This window comes from Melitaea cinxia, chromosome 13, assembly GCF_905220565.1.
Source record: "Melitaea cinxia chromosome 13, ilMelCinx1.1, whole genome shotgun sequence".
In the NCBI taxonomy this organism is placed as follows: domain Eukaryota; kingdom Metazoa; phylum Arthropoda; class Insecta; order Lepidoptera; family Nymphalidae; genus Melitaea; species Melitaea cinxia.
In genome coordinates this window covers 17,050,909-17,061,342 of record NC_059406.1, presented here as the reverse complement: position 1 = coordinate 17,061,342, position 10,434 = coordinate 17,050,909, and the positions used below count along the sequence as shown (strand labels likewise).

General features: G+C 33.3%; 1 long non-coding RNA gene across 1 annotated transcript; it reads left to right on the top strand.

The window, feature by feature from the left end:
- The first annotated feature begins 9,781 nt into the window (after positions 1-9,781).
- On the top strand, positions 9,782-10,194 carry LOC123659178. Its single transcript, XR_006743992.1, has 2 exons — positions 9,782-9,851; positions 10,120-10,194. It is a non-coding gene; the product is annotated as an uncharacterized LOC123659178 (long non-coding RNA).
- Positions 10,195-10,434: the final 240 nt, after the last annotated feature.

Here is a 10,434-nt window from a genome sequence, read left to right as displayed (position 1 = left end):
GAGCATGCTCTGAATACCCTGGAATTGTATATTTATTTTGGTTTCTTAAAATAATGACCAAACAGTCACAGTGGGTTACACAGATATACATTGAAAAAATTTATTAGATCTGGACTTGATACTAATATAATTAGAACATCAAGCTTAAGATATATGTCAAAAATAAAAATTATAAAATAAAAGTTAGAATCAAAAATATCTTTATTCCATTGGCTTCAAAAGCAATTAAAATTTTATTTATTTTTAAAATTGAAGCTATCACCGATTCGAAATTCAAATTCCGCTGAGAAGAACCAGTAAGGAACGTCGCAGTTACTCTTTTGAAAAAGAAACGATAAACTGTGTTTTCATACAAATTTGGTAATATCTTGCATGAAATACAGAGTCACTATAACTAAATAAACAAATAAACGGATGAGAAATTAATATTGAAAGTCTGGAAAAAACACAAACATCTGTATGGCCTATGCCAAGGTGATGAGTGGGCATCGAACCCGCGACCTAATGCATCGGCCACTTGCTGCGACCACTGCGTCAACGTTCTAAAATAATATATAAAAGTTTCCTATGAAAACTTTAGACATGCCATGTCAACATGCAGCCTGCAGTCCGCGAGTGCTCTCAGACGGCAAATAGAAGTAATTGCTTGGGTTTAATGACGACCGAGCCTCGTAACGAGATCTTGTGAAGATAAGCAGACATTATTAAAAATTGAAAAAACATAACTTTTACCTCGCATTACTTTTTTATGTACTCCATTAAAATATCCCTTCCTGTTAATCTTACGTTCGCTTTTTTTTTAAATTAAAACTTTGCACGTTTCGAAAGTATACAGTATAGGTTGTTGGGTAAATTAGGTCACGTGGAATTGTTCTCGAAGTTTCTCGAACAACTATTAGACTAACAATTACTTGTATCGGTAAAGCGGTTCTATTATTTAATTACTTTTAGTTGAAACCTTTTCAACGTTCAATATACTTTATTATAACTATATTTCCTCGCGGTCGAATCGGTTTACTTATTTCTTTAGTGTTCTATTACTAGAAAGGTACGTTGTGTCGTTGCATCTTACATTTTTTTTTTGTTATCGCAGAAGAACCCATTTACGGGTGATATCCAGGATGCCCGGGTAGTCAGTCCTACACCATATGCTGGGTTAGTACTTGGGGGTACAATACCGACCAAAACCCCTGCGGGAGCCTTCAGCCGCTTCAATTGGAGGGTCCCGGATCTGCAGGCAACGCGATCCCTCCAGCGACAGGCTGGCCTCGGCTAAAAGACAAGAATTCTCCTCCATGGGGACTGTCCGGCTCACCTTGCATCTTACATCCTGAGACCTTTCTTAATAATAATATTTTAATTCTAGTTATATCTGCAATAATGAGCATTTTTTTTTATTTCACTAGGTCGGCAAACAAGCGTACGGCTAACCTGATGGTAAGCGATTACCGTAGCTTATAGACGCCTGCAACACCAGAAGCATCGCAAGCGCGTTGCCGACCCAATCCTCAATCCCCCCAGGAGCTCTGGTCCCCTTACTCACCAACAGGAACACAATACTTCTTGAAAACAGTATTATTTAGCTGTGGTGAAAGCAGTATTATTTGCTTTCAAATCACATTATATCGGCAAGTTCAATTCACAGAGGGCTCGTGGCCGTAACTCATTTTATTGCGTCGACCCGCAGCTGCTTTTGAGAATAGATTTGATTCTAATTTCCTATCAATGTCCAGTGCGGACGGCCTGTCTATACTTAATACTAAGGAAAGTGCTTTAGTAGAAGTTTAATGAAATATCCATAAACATTTGTTGACTTTTCCGTTTAAAATCCATCAATTTTAAAGTTCGAATAATACTATATATAGCCTCTTTGGAATAACGCAACTTACTTCGCACCTACGCAAGCCTAGGTGCTTAAAATAGCCACTGTAAATGTGTAGTTAGAACCTCAAAGTAAGAACTGAGGTCGATATCAAATCAGAACATCTCCCACTCGAGATTAATGCTTATTATGATGGAAACATCAGAACGTAGATTTTATATTTTTATATCAAATTATAAAAAGAAATATTAAAACATTTATTTTATATATTAACAGAGTAAAAATTTTCTTCATTTAAATAAAACAAAACTATCTATAAATGATTGATCTATTCCTCAGAAGCTATGCAAATTATTTTCAGGAACACTCTTGACAGCAGTATTATTTATCTGTGATCTTCTGTAAGGTCGAGGTACTTCCCCGGTCCGGCTGCTCCAGATTATAAGCAAGATATTCAAGAGATTCTTACTGTGCCCCACCTCAATGAAAGCCAATTCAAGGGTGACATGGCAAACTGATTTTTTTAAAATTCAAAATTCCCATATGAAGTTTTCTCTGGCATTGCTAAAGTAACTCCTACTTAGATGTTGTTGATAATTGGAAACCCCTGGATGTACCGATCGGTGCTCATCAGTGTCTAGATATTCCTGCGGCGTTCGTTCCTCCATCTCGTTTATATGAATATTTGATGACTACATTCACGCATCATTACCCGGTAATATCTGACACTAGAGCTAAATATGGATGTAATTAATAATGTATGTGAAGTCGCTTACGAGACATCACTTACAGTGGTTACAGCTTTACCAATACATCAGGTTATTAAATTATTGTAAACTGTACGGTTTAAGACGTTTTAGTCAAAATATTCAAAAGATAATTTTGTTTGTTCACAAACATAATTGCGTTTGCTCGCTAACGAAATAAAAAACCGCCTGTAATTTAATTACATCTACAAGTGACACGACGTAGGTAGACGAAAAAATAGTCAAGTAAATAGGCGTTATTCAGGATTATTCAAAAAGTGCTAATCAAATATTTTTTAAATTTAAACGGTACTATAAAAGAAGCATCAGCTTCCGATTAAAATAAGAATTATCAAAATCAGTATACCCAGTGAAAAGTTATGGGTTATAATATAACGTAGCAGCGAAAAAATAGTCGAGTAAATACACATCATTATACTCGTATATCATTCAAATAATTGTGTTTGCTCGCAAACGAAAAAAAAAACCGACTTCAATTACATCGAAGAGTAATACAACGTAGATCGACGAAAAAATAGTAATACTTTGTTCGTATTCCACATAACGCGACATTATAAAATTGTAGAATTATATAATGTTCTACTGTTATTTCTAACATTTTGTTAGCGATTGTAGGCAGAAACTTCATAAAAGGCCCGTCGTCGATTCGCGCGAAGCGCTGACATCGCTTATTACGTCGGGTTTTTTAGTTGAAGCGGATTTATATTGAATTACGGTTTATGTCTTTTTTATTAAAAATATGTAATGTTCATGTTTTCACACAGCTCCGATGCACGACTGGAGTTTACCCCTTCAGATCAACTGTCTAAATAGGCACAAAAAGGCTTACTAGTCTAAGAAATATATTATTACTATATCAAATTGTAAATAAATGAATGCAATAACGCCATCTATCGGAACCTAATTGCGTTATTAGAAAACGTCTGAACGCCATCTCTAACAAGGTCATTCGTTCAGTAGATTTTACTGTTCAATTTTTTCATTCCGGGGCCTTAAATGAAAATCGATTCTTAAGGAGAAAACTCCAAAAACAGTCAAGTAAATACGCCATATCAGATATAGCTCAAAAAGTTCGAGTCAAATCTCAATTATATTTAAATGGGACCACATGACAAGCACCACCTATCGATTGAAAAAAGAATCATCGATATCGGTCCACCCAGTAAAATAGTAATGAGGTTAATATAACGTTGGTCGACGTAAAATAGCCAAGTAAATACCCAGTTTTAGCGATAACTCAAAAATTAAAAGTTCAAATATATTTATAACGAATAAACTGCTACTCTCTACTCTAGTGGAATATTGTAATTTGATCGATAGTGAACGAAGTAATTTCATTAAATTTTCATAGATGGCGTTGTGGCAAAGTATTGAACATGACCACAGTCGTCTTAACATCGTCATGTAAATACGTGTCATCAAAGATTACTCAAAAATTGCTCATTATATCTCAATCATATTTAAAACGGACGACATGACAAGTATTAGCTTTTGATTTATACAAAAAAGATCAAAATCAGTGCACCCAGTAAAAAGATATAACGTATAATACAACGTAGGGTGGCGAAAAAACCGTCAAGTAAATACGCAATATTAGATATAACTCACAAATTACTAATCAAATCTCAATTAAATTTGAATGGGACCACGTGACGAATAGTAGCTTTTAATTTATATAAGAAACGTCAAAATCGGTGCACCCAGTAAAAAGTTATGAGGTATAATACAACGTAAGGTGACGAAAATAATGTCAAGTAAATACGCGTTATCAAAGATTAATCAAAAAGTAGTTATCAGATCTCAATAAAATTTATATGTGACCACATTACAAACATCAGCTTTCGATTAAAGTAAAAATTATCAAAATCGATACACCCAGTAAAAAGTTGTTGCGGATTTTCAAGAGTTTCCCTCGATTTCTCTGGGATCCCATCATCAGATCCTGGTTTCCTTATCATGGTACTAAACTAGGGATATCCTCTTTCCAACAAAAAAAGAATTATCAAAATCGGTACACCCAGTAGAAAGTTATGTGGTATAATACAACGTAGGTCGACGAAAAAAGCGTCAAGTAAAAACACATTATTAGATATAATTCGAAAAGTAGTTGTTAGATCTCAAATAAATTTAAATGGGACCAATCGGCACACACCACCTTTCGATTAAAACAAAATTTGTCGAAATCGGTCTACCTGGTCAAAAGTTCTGATGTAACATACATAAAAAAAAAAAAAAAAAAAAATACAGTCGAATTGAGAACCTCCTCCTTTTTTGGAAGTCGGTTAAAAAAAAAATACAGTCGAATTGAGAACCTCCTCCTTTTTTGGAAGTCGGTTAAAAATACTTGTTAGATCGCACACCACCTTTCGATAAACAAAAATTATCGAAATTTTTTCACCCAGTCAAAAGTTCTGATATAAAAAACCAAAAAAATTTAACTGCTCCTTTTTGGGAAGTCCGTTAAAAAGACTTCAATTTACATGACAAATAATAATAAATAATCTAATGATACGCATTATAAGAGATAACTGAATAATTACTTCTTAGATTTCGCTCAATCTGTAACGAGACCACACAACAAACACCAGCTTTTGAAAAAACAGAAGAATAATTAAAACCGGAACACCCAGTTAAAAGTTTTTTTTTAAAATCTTTATTATTTATGGAGGGTTTTGTCATTCGGACGATGCCACCCTCATAGGTCTTACAAAAATATTTAATACTTATACGCTTAAGAACTACTTTTACAATTTTATACAGCATTCTGGCTTCTTCAGATAGCGGGTAAGACAATACAGTTACACTAGCCAACCTCATACAAATCCACTTGCAAAACTGATCTTTCGTAATAAGTTATATCCTCCTTCTATTTAAGTCGGTTAAAATAAATTCCTTTCATTACGCCGGTGATTAAGATAAGCATTTAAAAGTTGTTCACAAAGCTTCAATTTTACACAATTCCCCAAGGTAAATACTAATTTAGAATTTCAGGGAAAGATAAACATTACGTTTCAAATTCTTTTGTTCCTCGGACGTTCCGTTGAAAGTTAAATAATCAATGCGGCTCGTAATGAGAGATTAAATGTTCCACAGAGTGGTGTGTCGTCTCTGTTGTGAGGTGGGTGTAAAAGATACTAGGCGTCACATACAGTTTCACTTGACACATGTGTCAGATATCAGCAAGACAATATAGACGATAATAAAGAGAATATGGCTAAATCTTTGCCAACTTCAACTAAAAGTGGAATCCTGTAACAAATAGTCAAAAGTCTATCAGTGTTTTAAACCGTTAGAGCTTAAACAAGCAATGAAAATTTATTTACTAAAACCACTATAACTAATAAGATTTAAAATTAAAATTACTTAAAGCCAGAAAAACATATTATATATGTCGTTTTAGATTGGTCTTTAAACGAAGTAATTTTAAATATTGAATTGCGTTACCTCGTTGTGTAATTAACTTTCATTTGACTTGGTTCTACAAACCAACATCTTTAAAAGTTAAATTTAATATTATGTATAATAAAGCTTTACAAATATTTCGTTCTACCACAGACTCTGAACAATCACCGCTGCAATGAAATTAAGAACTCATCTCGTCCCCCGCAGCTCGTCTGTTCATGTCAGCTGTCACAACTATACAACGGTCTTCTAGGAATTTAGACAACACTAAACATTCTTTGTGTATCGCAAGTACAAATGAAATTACATTTTTAATTTTAAGCTGTTTTGTACTAAACCAACGTCCCACCATTTCGTGTAAAAATCGGTGATTATTGCGCTTCGTGTTACAGCACTTTTTCTCATTATTGTACACGAATTTGAAAATTCAAACAACCCAAGTTTTGATTCACTTTCTCTCAGTAGACCATGCATGCTACTAGGGCAACCAAAACCTAATAATCTAAGATATAAATTTAAATTATATGAATATTACATTATGATGATAAGTACGATTTGATTTGTTCTTCCTTTGGTAAATATTCATAAAATATATAATTATGTAGATTAAAAACTAATTACCATACAGTACAACGTACTGTTACGCGGCACCTCCCGGTAGTCTTTTAGAATAGACACACAACTGGTTAAATATTGATAAAGTTTATTTAATAGTCCAAACACTTACAGTAACTGTCCCTAGAAACACCTCACTTTCCTTTTCTGTATAAAAATATATATTGTGACGCGCTGGATGGTAAACGGCAACTGACTCGACCGTATGGAAAATGAAATATTTAAAGTAATTAAAATAGCGGCGTCAGCACTATCCGCGAATTAAACCTAGGCATAACATCTCCCCCCTTTTGATGGAGCTTTATCTTTAAAGATGAAGCGGAATTGAGACGCGACTAAAATCGAAAAGGTCAGAAAGGAAAATGAGCGTTTTACAATTTTTACCAAAATATTAATTAATTGGAATTAAAAAAAATAAAATTTATCATTAAACAATAAGAGAGCTGCTTAGCTAAAATTTTAACAATGTTAATATTATCATCAATAATTAAGAATTTGACATTTTATTATAAAATTATGATAATAAGATAATTATAATAATAAGTTTGTTTTAGAAAATTCATCCATATGTGTTAGTAATATTATAACTTATATAATTAATGTTAGTCTATTTTACACACAAACAATTCTCAAAGAAAATATAAATTTAATAAAATTCACAAAAATTATAAAATTTATAAAATTGTCAAAAATTGCCAAAATTCATAAATAAAAACACATAACAAACTCTTATAAGTATCTAAGTGTGTTTATCTTAGAGTTAAGATTATTATTTATTATAAGAATTAGTATAACAGTATAATGAATAGTGTAAAAGATAGTACATTAATAATCTTAAGACATTAGTTTTATATTTAGAATTAGTATAAAAAAAACATTTATTTAGAAATTGGATACATTACGATTTGAGAGTTTCATTACATTTAACAGTTAATTTACATGGTTTAGATTGAACAAAGATCCACTTATTATTACTAAGCGTTTGCCAAATATCGACATTACTATACAAAAGTTTATGATTACATTCAGGTGACATTGATAGGACTACTTCTGTTAACAATTTACTTTCACAACAGGGATTATTTATACTCGAATAAATGCTGAGCATAGGGCATATAGAATACTCATCGTTTATCAACTTACAATTGTTTAAGCTATCTAACAAGACGTAACTGAGCTTATCATCTGTTACTGCAATATAAGCTTTAGTCGGTTGCATTAAAGAAAACGTGTTAGCATTTTTATCATGTGGAGTCGGTAAAGGAATATTTTTGTAAACAATGTATTTTTCTGGGTATATTAATGGTATTTTTAATATGAAAATAATCTTTTGTTGTAGTAGAAACATGTTAGCTAAAATATTTGCTTTTAAAATAAAATAGAATTAAGGATTATGTCTAAGAAATTAGAAATTGTTATCAGGGAACTTTCAATTAGATTGATAAAACTATTTATTCGCGTTACGTAGTATAAGTTATCATTTTGCTTTGTAACTTGAGAAAGAATATCATTTAGTAGGTATAGTTATATGGGAATTTAATTTAATTTCGTTTTGGTTTAGTCTTCGAATAGTAGAATTAAAAGTATTTAAGCTTGATTTTATGATTGTGCTGGCTTTATTTCATTTGTATGATATTTTATATGTTTACGGCCAATTAGTAAGGTCACGTTGTTTTTATTATGGACTTTTATTATTTTATAAGGGCCTTTCCATATTGGTGAGAGAGATTTTTTTTATGAGATTTAAGAGACTTATTATTATAAGATTCAGTGAGACTCAGCGGCTGGGACTGAGATGCATTTAATTTATAAGATTCAGTGAGACTCAGCGGCTAGGACTGAGATGCATTTAATTTATGAGATTCAGTGAGACTCAGCGGCTAGGACTGAGATGCATTTAATTTATGAGATTCAGTGAGACTCAGCGGCTGGGACTGAGATGCATTTAATTTATGAGATTCAGTGAGACTCAGCGGCTAGGACTGAGATGCATTTAATTTATGAGATTCAGTGAGACTCAGCGGCTGGGACTGAGATGCATTTAATTTATGAGATTCAGTGAGACTCAGCGGCTAGGACTGAGATGCATTTAATTTATGAGATTCAGTGAGACTCAGCGGCTGGGACTGAGATGCATTTAATTTATGAGATTCAGTGAGACTCAGCGGCTAGGACTGAGATGCATTTAATTTATAAGATTCAGTGAGACTCAGCGGCTAGGACTGAGATGCATTTAATTTATAAGAATTAGGAATAGTATTCATAATGATATGACTCAGGCCTACCTCGCGGGGAGGCTGAGATGATAGAGAATCGAAAATGGAGTTTGTGCTGTTTATAGCCGACGATTTCGACTGGCACGAGGCCGAAATCGGATTTAGTTTAAATCGTTTTCGTTAAAAGAAGTATTACATCGATCAATATTATCACAATGGTGCACGAGTGAATCGTTATTCGGTGCACGCGAACCCGTGGCGTTGCTTTGTGCAATCTGAGAAGAATCGGGTTGCAGTATGCGGCGGCTATTGTTATATTCGCGTTTGCGACATTCGTTTATAACATGACCCTTGTTTTTACAATAAACACAATATTTATTATTATAATTAGAATTAAGTTTATAAGGTCGACTTAAAATAAGAGGATTTTGTAGATGAAATGTTTTTTGAAAATTGTTAGATTTAGTAAAATTAGGTTTTTGGTTTTTAAAACATACAGAGGTGTTATGACCTGATCTGTGGCAAATTGAACAATATTTAGAAGGTTGTTGAGAAATTTTGGTTAGGTTTAAAAGCTTTTCCTCCTCAATAGCAAGTGTGATAGCCTCAGATAGCGTCTTGGGATTGCGACAGCGTACAATTTGCGATAAATTTGAATTAATCCCTAATAAAAAAGTATTCAATGCCAAATCCTCCATAGCAGCTAACCTTCCTATTAACTCATTTGAGTTTTCGCAGCTGTAATGTATATCAGATAGTAATCGTGTTATACAAGACTCAATTCTTAATGAATATTGCGTGACATCTTCTGTTGAATTTTGCTTACAATTCTGTAGATCAATTAAAAGATGCGTAGAATGCTTTTTCTCACCAAACGTGACTTTTAAAAATGATTTTATTTCGGACCATTTGTTAAATGTTTTAAGACAGCAAGCTATTTGAGCCTTGCCTTCAAGCTGGGATATAATGTATTTACAAAGCACATTCTGCTGGTCAGCGGTTGCGAGAGAAATAGCATTTTCGCAGTTTGTGAGAAAAGCTGGCAAAGATTCGCGATCACCATTATAAGGTTTTATAAATTTGGTAAGAACAGATAGAGTTATCTTCTCAGCCATTTTCGGTTTTGAGAACTTTAAAGATGGATCTGAATAATTGCTGTCGGAATCAGAGCGAGCTTCTTCAATTACAGTCTTTTCCTTTTTAGGAGGCATTCAATTAAAAATAACAGTAATTTTAGTGAAAATGTAAATAGATTTTTGTAGAAGTTGTATATACGTAACTCTATAAATATACTAAGCTTGTTACTGAATTTAAGGTTTATTAAAAAAAAAGGTTAAGATATATTAATCTTCTGGGAAAGAATCACTGATCACTAGCACTTATTCACTTTTAGGCTTTTAGTAAAATAGAAAACTCACAATGAAACAGCAAGCGCGATCATATCTGCTGGGAAGCGTGACACGTGTTGATGACGTTGCGGGGCCGGAACTCGGACACGTGGTGGCTCTGTGAGTCGTATTGCAGCTAACGCGTCACGTTGCAATATAGCGACGTGTATATGAAATGTAGATGATGGTGTGGTTGCCTGGTGAGGGTTCTTCTGCTGGGACGC